The 15033-nt window shown below is 38.3% G+C and overlaps 1 protein-coding gene and 1 non-coding gene across 3 annotated transcripts in view; both read left to right on the forward strand.

Moving 5' to 3' along the window:
* The window catches only part of RNF2 (ring finger protein 2), a 102106-nt gene that overhangs the window by 23392 nt on the left and 63681 nt on the right, over window positions 1-15033 (forward strand). The gene's annotated exons all lie outside the window — the stretch shown is intronic.
* LOC144230974 (U6 spliceosomal RNA) lies at window positions 11860-11963 on the forward strand. Its single transcript, XR_013334941.1, has one exon. It is a non-coding gene; the product is annotated as a U6 spliceosomal RNA (small nuclear RNA).

A 15033-nucleotide genomic window follows, 5' to 3' on the forward strand; every position in this document is an offset into this window, starting at 1 on the left:
CAAGATTCCTGAAAATTTCCAGGGAGATCCGACTCATGTGATCACCTGGCTCTGAGAAAATTTACCCAAACTTTTTAGTTAGGCTCCTCTGAGCCCTCTTTTCAGCAGGGCCTCAGTCTTGGCCTGTAAGAACTCCAACTCTCAGTATAAACAATTTCACGCCTCTCCTACACTAAAGCACTACCATGTTTCTGGCAGCTCAAGGCTGCATCCCTAAGATGATGACCCTGGCCCCTTAAGTTCCTGCCTGAGAAAGTTCAATGCTGCTGAAAGAATTTACTGTTTGTTCCCAGCCAATACCTGATTATAGGCCCCTGACCTTCCTTTTCTTAGGCCCCTTACTTAACTTTAAAAAAGCTGGAATTGTAAATCCTTTCTCAGTCTTTTTGAGATGTGTCTTCTGCAACCTAGGAATGCCTTTCTTGAGGACCTGGGAGCCATCCCTTTGAAATGTAGTCACCAAGAAAGATAGGACCCCTGTCTCTCCGACTCTATGGGAAAATAGGAGCCTAAGCACCAGTTAGCAAACTCAGCCTAATATATGCACTAACCCTCCCCCACGTCAGTGGTACTTTCCCTTAATCCATTGGTACTTTCCCTTTTATGTGCCTCAGCACTTAAGAGTCTTCCACCTTTTGTTTTGGCAGAGTCCAAGTTCAAGATATACTAAGGTCTCTCCTCTACTCAGTACTCCTGTACCGAGTATGTCTTGTTGCAAAATTTTTCTTTTCTTTTGCTTTGAAGTTTTGCTTCTGCTGAATTANATTCAAGATATACTAAGGTCTCTCCTCTACTGCACTCTCCTCTACTCAGTACTCCTGTACCGAGTATGTCTTGTTGCAAAATTTTTCTTTTCTTTTGCTTTGAAGTTTTGCTTCTGCTGAATTAATTCAGGTAGTGGAAGGTCTCACTGTCCCACATGTGCCATTTCTGTTCCATGCCATGTGGATCCTGTTGTAAAACCCATTGCCCTTTCCTAATTTCTTTGAAAAGAAAAAAACCCACATTATTTCCACAGGTAATTAGTGTGAACAGTCCTTTTTACTGAAGGTTCTGGAGACAGAGGGATTTTTTCCAAGAAGAGCAAATGGCTTAAAACAGAATATCAGAGGGTGCCCGTTTCTCCACATCCTCGCCAGCATCTAGAGTTCTCTGATTTGCTCATTTTAGCCACTCTGACTGGCGTGAGGTGGTATCTCAGTGTGGTTTTGATTTGTATTTCCCTGATGAGGAGGGATGCTGAACATCGTTTCATGTGTCTGTAATCTGGCCATGTGTAGCAACATGGATGGACCTTGAGGGTGTTATGCTGAGCGAAATAAGTCAGGCAGAGAAGGACAAATATCATATGTTTGCACGTATAGGAGGATTAGGAGGAACTTGACGGAGGAACAAGGGGGAGAAGAAGGGCGGAAATGGTGGGGGAAAGGGAGAGAAGCAAACCATGAGAGACTCTTGAATGCTGACAAAAACTGAGGACTGATGGATGTGGGGGGAGGAGGGGATGGGCATGGAGGAGGACACTTGTGGGGATGAGCACTGAGTGTTATGTGGAAACTAATTTGACAATAAACTATTAAAAAAAAAACAGAATATCAGAGATCCCTTTAAAAAATCCTTTACATATATGAAAAACAACTTGACAATAAACTATAATAAAAAATAAAAAATGAAAAAATCCTTTACCTCTCTGCTATGTTGTTCAGTCATTCTCCTTCCTCTTTCTCCTCTCCTAGCTCTTCTGGACTCTGTTCCTTTCTTATACTGAGCAATATGCTGCTGCTTTTGTTCTGTTGTCTCATGCTGACCTTGCTGAGATTCTCACCTTCCACCCCGAAACAGTTAAAGTATTTCCCAAAGTAAGACAATTCCCTCCCTAAGTTCCAGTGCCACTTATTATAAAAAGAATTTTCACCTTGCTACAATTCACATATATCTTCATATTTATCTATTTGCATATTGTTATTGATTCCCTTATCACCATGCTTATAAAGGATTGTAATAATACCCGTGGATATCAGCAAGCAGATAAATGTTCTCTGCCTTATCAGAGAAGCAAAACCATCAACGACAGGGCAGAGATTTCACTAAATTAGGGACACTTACAAGTGGCAATCAGTAAGTACATTACTTCACACATCAAAAAGCGCTTAAATAACCATTTACTTTGTCACATAAATACTCAAAAATAAAAATCATTTAGCTAGTTAACAGATTATGAGGCTATTAAATGAAATATTATAAAGGCTTTAGCACTGGACCATGTTTGCAAAACTCACAAAATTCACTACATATATCTAATGCTATTTCTCATTTTCGAATGAGTGTCAGCCTTGAAAACAATCCACTTTCTCAAAATTCTCCAAGAGTTATTTTTTATCCTACTGCCCTTGGACTTTTGCCTCCATTTTCTTTCCTCCCTCCCTCCCTCCTTCCCTCTTTCTTTCTTTCTTTCTTTCTTTTCTTTCTCTTTATCCTTCCTTTCTTTCTTTTCTCTCTCTCTCTCTTTCTTTCTTTCCTATCTTCTGGAGCCTGGCTTGGATTACTGTTTGCTAAAAATAAAAAACTACAGTATCTACGTCACACTTAATAGTACCCTCAGTGAGAATGACACATTGTTATAACTAAGCAAATTAAATTACTAGAAAGTCAAATTATGATGAGTCCAGAATAGCTAGATGATTATAGATCAGAGTTACTAGTCTATCTACCAAAAACATGCTGAAAAATCAAACAGTAACACTTATTAGCCCTCTAGTATGTCTAGTTATTTCAGATACATATTCTCCTTTAGGCCATACACCCTGGCGGCAGCTCTGTTTTATAATTTAGGAAATGAAGCTGAAGGAGGTTTAAGCAACTGTCCCTTGCTCTCAAATTAAACAACCAGAAAGTAACAGAATTGAATACAAGGTCAGTGATTTTTAAGACTCAAAAGCCTATGCTCTTAATTCAATGAGATTTTGTCATGCATTGCTGCTTTTCACTTTAATATACACATTTGCAGTCTGGGTGTCTTTATTTGTAATTAGGAATTAAGGCAGCTTCCTTGTTGATACTTTGGCTTAGTCAGCCGAACAGATACAATTAAGGTAGTACAAACTGAGGGCAGATGGGGTGGGGGGAGCGAAAGGGGGGTGATGGGCATGGAGGAGGGCACTTGTGGGGATGAGCACTGGGTGTTATATGGAAACCAACTTGACAATAAACTATTTTAAAAAAACAATTAAGGTAGTATTATGCTGCTGACAAAAAAGTGTGCTGCTAGTTTTAAGTAATTTTAATACTCCAGGAAAAGTTTAAATTATTTTTCAATAATAACCTTATTTATGTTTTAGTTGATGAGTTACACATATTTTCTAGAACTTAATTTACTGAAACCTGGCAGATTTTTATTTCTCCCAAAACCGAAAGAAATATGCAAAATATTTTTTAAAAAACTCTTTTCTTAATTATTAAGAAAAAATTCACTTTTCATCACTCTTCTGTTTTCCTAAATCTTATTCATACTGTACAATAGCACTCCTGTCTTTTGCTCCTGCCCATGCACACATAAAACACAGACTCAGGTCCACAAACACAAGAAGAGTCCCTAATGGCTTTACGTCTACAAGAAGGTTAAAGGATAGTGCCTTTTCTTTTCCTTTCCTTTATACAAGGAATTTCAGGTGTGGCTTAGTCAAGTTTCCTGGCCTGCCAAGTAACAGTCTTTGGCTGAGCAATGCTGCTGACCTGAATTAAATAAATTTCAGGGACTTAACATGAAATTTTTAATATACACTTGTTTTTGTGGTTTAAGACACGCTAATGCTAAATATCCAATGAATTATAATTAATGGAATATTTTATTCTTTTTAACATTTTTGTTTGTTTATTTATTTATTAATTAATTTATTTAAATAACCCCTGCACCCAACAGGGGGCTCAAACTCATGACCTCAAGAACAAGGGTCACATGCTCCTCTGACTGAGCCAGCCAGACGCCCCTAAAATATTTGTTATTGTTCGAGGGACTGATACCAAATGAATAACACCAGGGGCTGCAGGAAGACCACACATCCAGAGGGGTCTGAGCTATTGAGGTTTGCTGTTAGACTGACAAAAATTTTTTAAAGTTATAGTATGCATTGTGGGTAGGTTTCAGGGAAGCAGTTACTTCTATATACAATAGGTGAACATATAGTTAATGTAATTTTTCAGTTGGGAAACTTAATAATGTTATCAAAAACTTTAAAATGTTTAAACGCTTCATTGACCAGTATTTCTTCTTTAAGGAGTTCGTACTACATAAGTATACACTGTTAAAGAGATTCAGGTGTAAGGATGTACAAAATTTATGTGTAAGGATGTTTACCGTAGATCATTGATACAAAAAAAAATCCTTGAAACAATTTACATGTTTCACAATAGGTCGGTTTATTAATTGGTGGCATATCGACATGTTGGCACACAATAGGAAAGAAGTATAATATACTAGAGGACAGGCTTTCAAATCAGACAAACTACGGTTTAATCCCAACTCAATTAGATACTTGCTGTGTGACTTTAATATCTCCTAGACTCAGATTTTTCATCTGTAAAGTAATGACAATAGAACCTACTCCACATAGATATTATGAAAATGAAATGAAAGAATGTATGCTTCTAAATGTACATTATCTAACACTTGGGATTATTCTTTTCTGTCCATTACAAATTATGTTTTAAATATTATTTCTGAATATGGGGAAATGCTTACAATTTAATATTAAGATTGAAATGGTATACAGATAATGATTGTAATTACAGTGTAATTCAAATAGTTCTACAACCCATTGGTATGCATATATTCATGCCAGACTTTTCTTTCTCATTAGCCCCTTGCTGGGTGACTGCAAGACCTCTGCTCTGTCTCCTCAGTCTTCTCCAGGCATTTCTGGGAAGCCCTTGGCTAAATCTCATGTGCATTCCATTCCCACAGCATCCAGCCTACTCCTGGTATCACCTTGTCCAGAGCAACTAGCTGAAATTTTTGCAACCTTTCAAACCAGTTCTATTGCTAAATGTGATCTGAAATTCTTTGCACTTTTTGGCTTTGGTACCTGAACCTAACCTGAAGCATTCTTTAACTGTCCATGGAGAATTAATGCTGGCTGACTTCTACTAACTTCCCTAGTAATTACTCTTTCATTCATTTTTTTTGCCATTTGTACCTCAGAATCAACATCGTATTATATGATGCCCTATCTTTAAATTGTTCTTCTTTCATAGGTATAATTTTGCCACTTATTGATTGACTTGTTTACTGATAGTGACTTAGTATCTTAAATTAGATTATAAAGTCCTTAGGAGAAGAGGCCAGGTTTTCTTTTTCTTTAGTACCCCCCATAGCACTCAGTATAATTCTACCACAGACATGACATATGAACTCAGGAAATTCTTATTAATGCAGCCCCAAAGATGCAGTGAGGAATAAATCTTGTAATAGATAGCTATGGCTCAGCAAGAAATTATTTTATGCTAATAGGATGGTACCTTGTGTGTTGGTTTCTTCCCTTCTTGCTCCACAATACCACTATCCAAAACTCAGCCTAAAATAATGGAAAGGCAGGAAACTCCTGGTCTGGGCTCCTCTGGCCTGGCAAATTCCTCCCCTACATGGGCTACTGAGGCTGCTAAAAGCAGGAACATGCTTCCTCAGGGAGCAAAGCAGGTAGAGGCGCTGGGATGCTGTATTCAACATGCACTGCCTTATAGCCTCAGTCACTTCCATGTGCATCCTTGCATCGGTTTCTTTTTGGGTTTCAGGTGAAAGTGAAAATAATCTCATTCACACCAACTTAAACCAGGGTCAGCCTTTTTGGTCTGAGCTAGCTCATCAGATACAACTGGAAATCCTTTGTCTCACTCACCCTCCAGAACAAGGGGTGATGTGGCAAGACATTTCATGCTCACCTATGACTCTTCAACGTCTTCTACATTTCCTAGCTTCCCCCGCAGACAGGTTGCAGCCATATGGCTAGTTCTGCCCAATGGACTAAAGAGAAAGAACATATGTGTCCTTGGAGTCAAGACATTAAAAACAGGCAGGCCTCCTCCATCCCTCTTCTAGTCCATATAATGATATTGGACTAGGAGCCATTAGTCACAAGTGGATGACAGCTGCCAGATCCACACTGGAGTTTATGTGAGCAGAAACTAGGTCATTGTGTTAAGCCGCTGAGATTTCAAAATTTGTTACTGTGCCATAGCCTCTTCTGTCCTGACTAATGTAGATGGCATTCAGAATATTTAATCACTGGTAGAGGATGGGTACTGATCTAGCAGAATAAATGCAGTGACCAATCAGAACAGGCATTAGCTGGAAACAGCTAGTAAGACTTGAGTATCTGAGTCCATACCAGTTAAAAGTCCAGAAAACCGCCCTACAGATTTGTTCAATTTTATCGTTGATGAAATTGAAGTTCAAAGATCAAGTGACCTCCCCAAAATTAATGCCTTTTAAGTGATATTCAGTCCAGCTCTGTTTGATACAAAGCCCCACTCTATCTCGGCATTCTGCTTCCTGCTTGTTGAGTGATGCCTAAATTACCTCAACAACTCATCAAAAGTTAGGCTGCAGAGAACTGTCTAAACAGCTTAACTGTTTATCTAAACTAGGGTGGGGTGGCCCAACAGTGTAGATTGATTATTGCATTTTCCTTAACTTGAACCTAGTCTTGCCTCAGTATAGAATAACACAATTATATCTTGCCTTTTTAAATTTTTTTTTCCTTTTTTTCTTAGTCATCATTAACCTTGAAACTGTATTATTTAGGTTGATACATCCAACTTGATGATATACCATATACATTAAAAAGGCAAGAGAAAATTAAACTGGGTGAAATACTTGGCTTCTGGCATGGTTTTTTTGCTCCTGCTGCTGCTCATTCTTTATTTAAATTCCTATCTTTTCTCCATGACATGATCATCATCTCCACAGCAACTAACTATTATGTCACAAAGGATGGTGCCAGTGAGTGAGAACTGATCAGCAGGAGCTGAGCAACACTTAAGCAACAGTAATTCTATTTTCTTACAAATATCCCTAATTATAATAACCCAAGGAAGAAACATATCGTCCCCCTCTTACCCTCACCTCTCAAGTACAAGCAGCACTCTCACTATAATAGCTTCTCACAAAAATATTGTACGTTCACCCATAGTTGGCTTTAAGCGCATATTCCTATATAGCGATGATATCACCTGTTATTGCAAGGCAAACATGTGTCTAGACTGAAAAGTAGGTACAAATTAAATTAAAATCACACAGATTACTGTGTGATTTAAAAGTGGAACTCAAAGCAGGAATTTTACAGATTGCTAAGAACATTCAAACAAACAAGTCAAAACCTCTAGAAAAGTAAAAAGAAAGACATAGAAATAGTTACTTGGCTAACAATAGAACTCCCCTATGACCCAGCAATAGCACTGCTAGGAATTTACCCAAGGGATACAGAAATGCTGAGGCATAGGAGCACATGTACCCCAGTGTTCATAGCAGCACTCTCAACAATAGCCAAAACATGGAAAGAGCCTAAGCGTCCATCAACGGACACATGGATCAAGAAGATGTGGTTTATCTATACCATGGAATACTACATGGCAATGAGAAACAATGAAATCTGGCCGTGTGTAGCAACATGGATGGACCTTGAGGGTGTTATGCTGAGCGAAATAAGTCAGGCAGAGAAGGACAAATATCATATGTTTGCACGTATAGGAGGATTAGGAGGAACTAAACTGAGGAACGAGGGGGAGAAGAAGGGGGTAAATGGTGGGGGAAAGGGAGAGAGGCAAACCATGAGAGACTCTTGAATGCTGACAAAAACTGAGGACTGATGGATGTGGGGGGAGGGGGATGGGCATGGAGGAGGGCACTTGTGGGGATAAGCATTGGGTGTTATGTGGAAACTAATTTGACAATAAACTATTTGTAAAAAAAATAATAAAAAATATTAAAAAAATTTAAAAAAAGAAATGGAAAAAAAAAAGAAATAGTTACTTGGCAAGAGGACAAGTATGATCAGAGCTTCTCTTTCTAAAGAGGAAATTCAGGGGGCACCTAGGTGGCTCAGTTGGTTGAACATCGAACTCTTGATTTTGGTTTGGGTCATGATCCCTCGGTTGTGGGATTGAGCCCCACGGCAAGCTGTGTGCTGAACATGAAGCTTGCATGGGATTCTCTCTTTCTCCTTCTGCCCCTCTTACGTGCTTGCACCGTCTCTCTCTCTCTCTCTCTCTCTCTCTCAAATAAAAATATAAATAAAAATTTAAAAACAAAGAGGAAATTTGGAATGGGAGTGCTGTCAGGAGCTTTTATAGGTGCTAATCACAAGAATGATATCATGCATTAAGCTTGAAAGGGATGTGAATACTTTACAATGCAATCTCAAGGTAACACTTTGACTGGCATGCAATATTCTCCGGCAAAGCTAAAACCATAGTACATCTTAGTGATGGAGTCCAAGAGAACAGTGAATGATTACTAGATGGTGTCTACTACCCACTGTTTTTACATTGGTTTTAGTGACAAGCATCTTGAGGGCAGGTACCATGTCATACATGACTATCCTACATAAGATATAGGTCAAGACTATCCATGATAAATAAAGAGGTACTGTCTCAATTTAATATTGAAATGGCAAGGTCCTCATTCTGTATTACAGTAGAAAGATATTATTGAAGTTGACCCTGTCTCTCTGCTCTTTTAGCCTCAAAGTTCAAATGACTTGGGTAGGAGGGTGACTCACCATTCTGGGTTCTCTCATCACTGGAGTCCTCCCACATCCTCGAGCCCATTAGTCTTCTAATATCATTTTACCCTTAACCTGGATTCCACTGTCAACCATCCCAAAGAAATGCCATCCTAGTACCTTAAATCTCTAGCCTGTTCTCTTTCATGATCACATCTGACCTTTCTGGATCATCTTTATTGTCACTTTCTGTGTGGTCTCCAGCCTGATAGTTGTTGCTGGAGGAAGTCATGGAATTTTGTTGACATGGCTTTCTCTAAATTCACGCATTTCACCTCAGTAGGCCTGCCCAGGAATCATGTAGTTCATCTCTTCACTGATTCCTTAACACTGTCTAAATATTCAAAAATTTTAACTAGTGTAGCAGTGGCACTGACCTTGAACTGCAACAGCAGGGTCTGAGAGAGGCTCCTAGCTACACCCTGGATTTACCCTTTAATTGCTGACTGAGGGTCCTGGGAAAGAAGCCATGTTGCCTGGGCAGATGTTTCCCAACTGATACAAAAGTATGACAATATTTTGAAAAAGTAGTACAATAATGTGGTTTAAGCCAATTGAATATCAGTCCTGTTTTCAACTATAACTCTTCCAAAAACTGTGTCTTCCTTTTTCTTTCCCTCAATTCATCAACTTTTGTATGTATTCATTCAACAAATATTTATTCAACATCAGGCATCATTCTAAATAAACGAAAGAGACAAAAATCTCTGTTCTGTGGCCTTATATTCTAGTGGGAGGTGACGGATAACAGAAAACGAATACACCAAGTAAATCACATAGTATGTTTAAAGTGATAGGAGCTATGGAAAACACAAAAAAGGAGAGAAAAGGGGAGTTCAGGACTTAGGGAGCAGATGAAGATTTTAGATACAGTGTGAGGTTGGGCTCACTGATAAGGTGACTTGAAGAGGCTGAGGGAGAACCCACGTGATGAGGAAAAGCATTCAGGGCAGAGTGAACAGGCCATGCAAAAGCTTACTTTCTACAAACTCCTCATTATCCAAAGATGACTTAACCTTCAACCTCTTGCTCTATAGAAATCAAAGTTATTGATTGGTAAATGATCTCTGTGGCCTTTCTTCCTTTACATTTCTAAAACATCTTTATATTTTTTTCCTTCACATTTTAGGTAAATAAGTGTTCCTCTTTCCGAAGTCTTCTGCTTTCCTATACCCTCCCCCAGGAGGATACGCCCCTACCCTCCTCACCTCATTTACCCTTCTTTCCATCATCTACAATCTCTTTTCATTCTGTCTCTTTCAGATATGCAGAAGTATTTTCTAAATTAAAATCACCATTGTCATTTAAATGCTTCTTCTTCAATTTCCTCACTACCTATATTCTCTTTAGCCTTGATTTCTGCCTTCTGCCCCTTCAAACAACTTTAGCTCATCTCTTGATTCCTAAAATCAAACCATACCTTTACCTTTACCCTGTTCACAGCTCTGTCAGTTGATAATTATCATTGTTCAGAGAAGACTGGTTTGTAAAGAAATACAATTACGTGCATTAAAATCAGTATTTAATGTGCAAAGTTGTAAAATTTAAAACCTCAAATACACTCTGCAATTTAACTCTGCTCATCTGCCCATTTGGTTCCCTCTATCTAGAATGTTTCATTCCCAGCCTGCCAAAATCCTGCTTATTCTTCAAGATCTAAGGCTCAAATGCTCCTTATTTGAAGTTGTCCTCTCTCTGCTCTCCTGTCATTTCACTTATATTACACAGGAAAATGGTTTTACTAATAGCTGTGCATGTGTTTATCTCCTTCAGAGAACTGTGAGCTCATTGAGGAAATACACTATGTGGTATTTTTGTTTCTGTGAGACGGTCTTGAGAAAACGAGAATTCCTTATTTTCTTGACTTTCTGTTTTTCAGATATTTTGGGTGGTCTTTTACATGGCAAAGTGTTATTATTTATATAAGTATTAATGAAACATTCAGTCTCTCACTCTGCACTAAGGTACTGCAGTACTAAGGGCTGCAAAATTGAATCCTTGGCAAAAATACTAGGTTGATGCTAATGACTGTATTGATAACACTGCAAGTACTTTCCTAGCCCAGAACTGCTGTGGGGCAAACTGTAACCTCTAGTGTCTGGTGGTGGCAACATTTTCCTCATTGGACCAGTTCATGGAACATGGTTTTGGACATTCTTCCTAAGGCTTAGCCTTGAGCCTAATGTTCCAAATATCCCAAACATTTTGGAAACTACCTCGTACGCTTTAATAAAACTCCTTTTCTATTCAACCAAAGGTGGCTTTTGTTGCTTATAACTAAGAACCCTGACTGAAAAGGATATTTTCCTTAACTCCCCATAGATCAACTAAGTCAGTATCATAGTATTTAACATGACTTTAGTCATAGGGAAAATACAGTGAAAACACAACATTCAAAGTAAACTACCACAGGCTCCTAGATATTTGCTGCTCTCAAGGTCTACAAGTTCAGTCTATGCTCTTAAGGAGAGTTTCACTGGTCTCTGCACCTAGTTTCTGACATGGCAACAGGTGCAGAACCTAGCTTTACCCATACAAGGTCCAGTTATCCTTAGGCATAGTGCTGAAGGCCCACAATATTTTATGAAGATGTTTTAATTTTAATTTCTTAAAGTGGCTTTTTAAAAATGGATATAATAAATATAATGTATATAAATTATAATAAAAACATAAAAATGAATCCAGCCTGGATTAGGCAATATAGTAATAATGTGTGTGTGTATGTTTAGAGAAAATAGTGAAATCAAAAATAGATCCATATATATACAGTCAACTGAATGTTAGCAAGATGCCAAGTCAATTCAATGAGATAGGGAATTTTTTTTTAAGTTTATTTTGATTTGATTTGAGAGAGAGATAGTAAGCAGGGGAGGGGCAGAGAGAGAGAGAGAGAGAGACAATACCAAGCAGGCTCTGATGCAGGTGTGAACTCATGAACCGTGAGGTCATAACCTGGGCCGAGATCAAGACTTGGACACTTAACCAACTGAGCCACCCAGGCGCCCAAAGATAGGGAATATTTTTAAACAACTGGTGTTAGAACAACTGTAAAAATATATGGAAAAAATAAACCTCAAGTACTAACTTTGGCAGCACACACACATATACAAAAATTGAATGATACAGAGAAGATTGGCATGGCCTTTGTGCAAGGGTGACATATAAATTCATGAAACAGCCCATATTTAAGAGTTGACCTCAAGTATTCTCACCACACACAAAAACTTTACTGGATTTGTGAGGTACTGGATATGTTTATTAGTTTGATTGTGTAAATCTATTTACAATATATATCAAATTCTTATATTAGAGCAATCTAATTAAATAACGATCAAAACACCCAAGGGATATAGAAATGCTGATGCATAGGAGCACATGTACCCCAATGTTCACAGCAGTACTCTCAACAATAGCCAAAACATGGAAAGAGCCTAAGTGTCCATCAACGGACGAATGGATCAAGAAGATGTGGTTTATCTATACAATGGAATACTACATGGCAATGAGAAAGAATGAAATCTGGCCATGTGTAGCAACATGGATGGACCTTGAGGGTGTTATGCTTAGCGAAATAAGTCAGGCAGAGGAGGACAAATATCATATGTCTGCACGTATAGGAGGATTAGGAGGAACTTAATGGAGGACCATGGGGGAGAAGGGGGGAAATGGTGGGGGTAAGGGAGAGAGGCAAACCATGAGAGACTCTTGAGTGCTGAGAACAAACTGAGGACTCATGGGTGTGTGGGGGGAAGGAGGGATGGGCATGGAGGGGGGCACTTGTGGGGATGAGCACTGGGTGTTATATGGAAACCAACTTGACAATAAACTACTTGTAAAATAAATAAATAAATAACGATCAAAAAATGAGTAGAACTTTCATCCCAGAAGATATACAGATAGCAAATAAGCATATGAAAAGTTGATTGATATATGTCATTATACCATTACAAATTAAAATAACAATGAGCTCTTACTACACACTTATTAGATGGCCAAAATCCAAAATATTAACAACATCAAATGTTGGCAAGGGTATGAAACAACAGGAATTCTCATTCATTGCTAATGGGTATGGAAAATGGTACAGCCACTTTGGATGACAGTTTGTCAGTTTCTTACAAAACGTATCATTCTCTGACCACATGGTCTGGGAATTGCAGCTCTTTGGTATTTACTCAAATGAGTTGAAAAGTTATGTCCACACAAAAACCTGCACACAGTTTTTTATAGCCGTTTTATCACAATTGCCAAAATTTGGACACAACCAAGATAACCTTCAGTAGATTAATGGATAAATAAACCACCGTATATCCAGACAATGGAATATTATTCAACACTAAAAAGAAATCAACTATCAAGCCATGAAAAGACATGGAGGAACATTAAGTGCATATTACTGAGTAAAAGAAGCTAATCTGAAAAGGCTACATATGATTCCAGCTATATGACATTCTGGAAAAAGCAAAACTACAGAGACAATAGAAACATCAGTGGTTGGAGTGCCTGGGTTGCTCAGTCGGTTAAGCATATGACTCTTGACTTTGGCTTGGGTCCTGATCTTACAGTTCGTGGATTTGAGCACTGTATCAGGTCATGATCTCATGGTTTGTGGGTGTGAACCCCAGGCTCCATGCTGATGGTGTGGAGCTTGCTTGGGATTCTCTCTCTGTCTCTCTCTCTCAAAATAAATAAACTATAAAAAAAAAAAAAAAGATCAGTGGTTGTCAGAAGATAGGGGAGAAAGAGATGAACAGGCAAAACAGAGAAGAATTTAGGCTATTGAAAGTACATCTGTATGATACTATAATGGCAGATACTTATCATTATACATTTGTCCAAACCCACTGTATAACACCAAGAATGAAACCTAATGTGAACTATGGACTTTGGGTGATAATGACATGTCAGTTGATAATGACGTGTTTGCTGATTATAGCAAATGTACCACTCTGGTGCAGGGTGTTGACAGTGGGGAAGGCTATGCATACATAGGGGCAGGAGGTAGATGGCAATTCTCTATTCCATCTACTCAATTTTGCTGTTAACCTAAAATGTGTCTAAAAAGATAAAATATATTAAAAAATGTAAGTCATAAACGGAGAGAAAATATTCTTTATATATTTGATAAAGAACTTATACAGTAATATATAAAGGACTCCTACAAATCAAAAATAAAAAGATAAAAAAGTTTTAAATAGGCAAAAAGCAGACATTTCACAAAAGTAGCTTGGTAAGTAGCCAAAAAAACACATGAAAAGACATTCAACATCTTTAGACTTCAGGGGAATATGAATTAAAACCACATTGAAATTCCACTCCACACCCACTAAAATGGCTAAAACTAAAAGACAACATCAATTGTTGGTGAGCATGTTGTACAAGTGGAATGCTCACACTGCTGATGGAGTAGAAAATGATAGTCTCTCTCTCTTTTTTAATGTTTTTTTTTATTTATTTCTGAGAGAGAGACAGCGTGAGCAGGGGAGGGTCAGACAGAAAGGGAGATACAGAATCTGAAGCAGACTCCAGGCTCTGAGCTAGCCGTCAGCACAGAGCCCGATGCAGGGCTCAAACCCACAAACTGTGTGATGATGACCTGAGCCGAAGTCGGACACTTAACCAACTGAGCCACCCAGGTGACCTGAAAATGATACAGTCTCTTTGGACAACTGTTTGGGAGTTTCTTATAAAATTATATACCCATCTAATGACCCAGCAGTTCTACTCCAAGGTATTTATCGGAGAGAATGAAAATCAACATTCACAAAACTTGACCAAGAATGTTAACAGCAGATTTATTTTTAGTAGCCAAAAACTAGAAGCAAATACAAATATCCATCAACAGGATTATGGATTTTTTTAAGTGGTGTGTATGCATATAAAAGAATATTTGTAATAAAATGGAATAAAGTACTAATAATATGGGTGACTCTCTAAAACATTGCACAGAGTAAGAGAATCAGACACAATAGAACACATATCATATAATTCCATTCATGTAATTTCAAGAGCATAATAACCCATGATGATAGAAATCAGAACACAACTATCTATCTGGGAAGGGAAACTGACTGAAGGAGGACATGAAGGAATTTTCTAAAGGTTATGGAAGTGACATGTGTCTTGATTGGGGTGGTAGTTACCTGAATACATACATTTGTTAAAACTCATATCTAGGGGCGCCTGTGTGGCTCAGTCAGTTGAGGGTCCGACTTAGGCTCAGGTCATGATCTCACAGCTTGTTGAGTTGGAGCCCCGC

Source organism: Crocuta crocuta, unplaced genomic scaffold (assembly GCF_008692635.1).
Source record: "Crocuta crocuta isolate KB4526 unplaced genomic scaffold, BGI_CrCroc_1.0 scaffold3, whole genome shotgun sequence".
NCBI classification, from domain to species: Eukaryota; Metazoa; Chordata; class Mammalia; order Carnivora; family Hyaenidae; genus Crocuta; species Crocuta crocuta.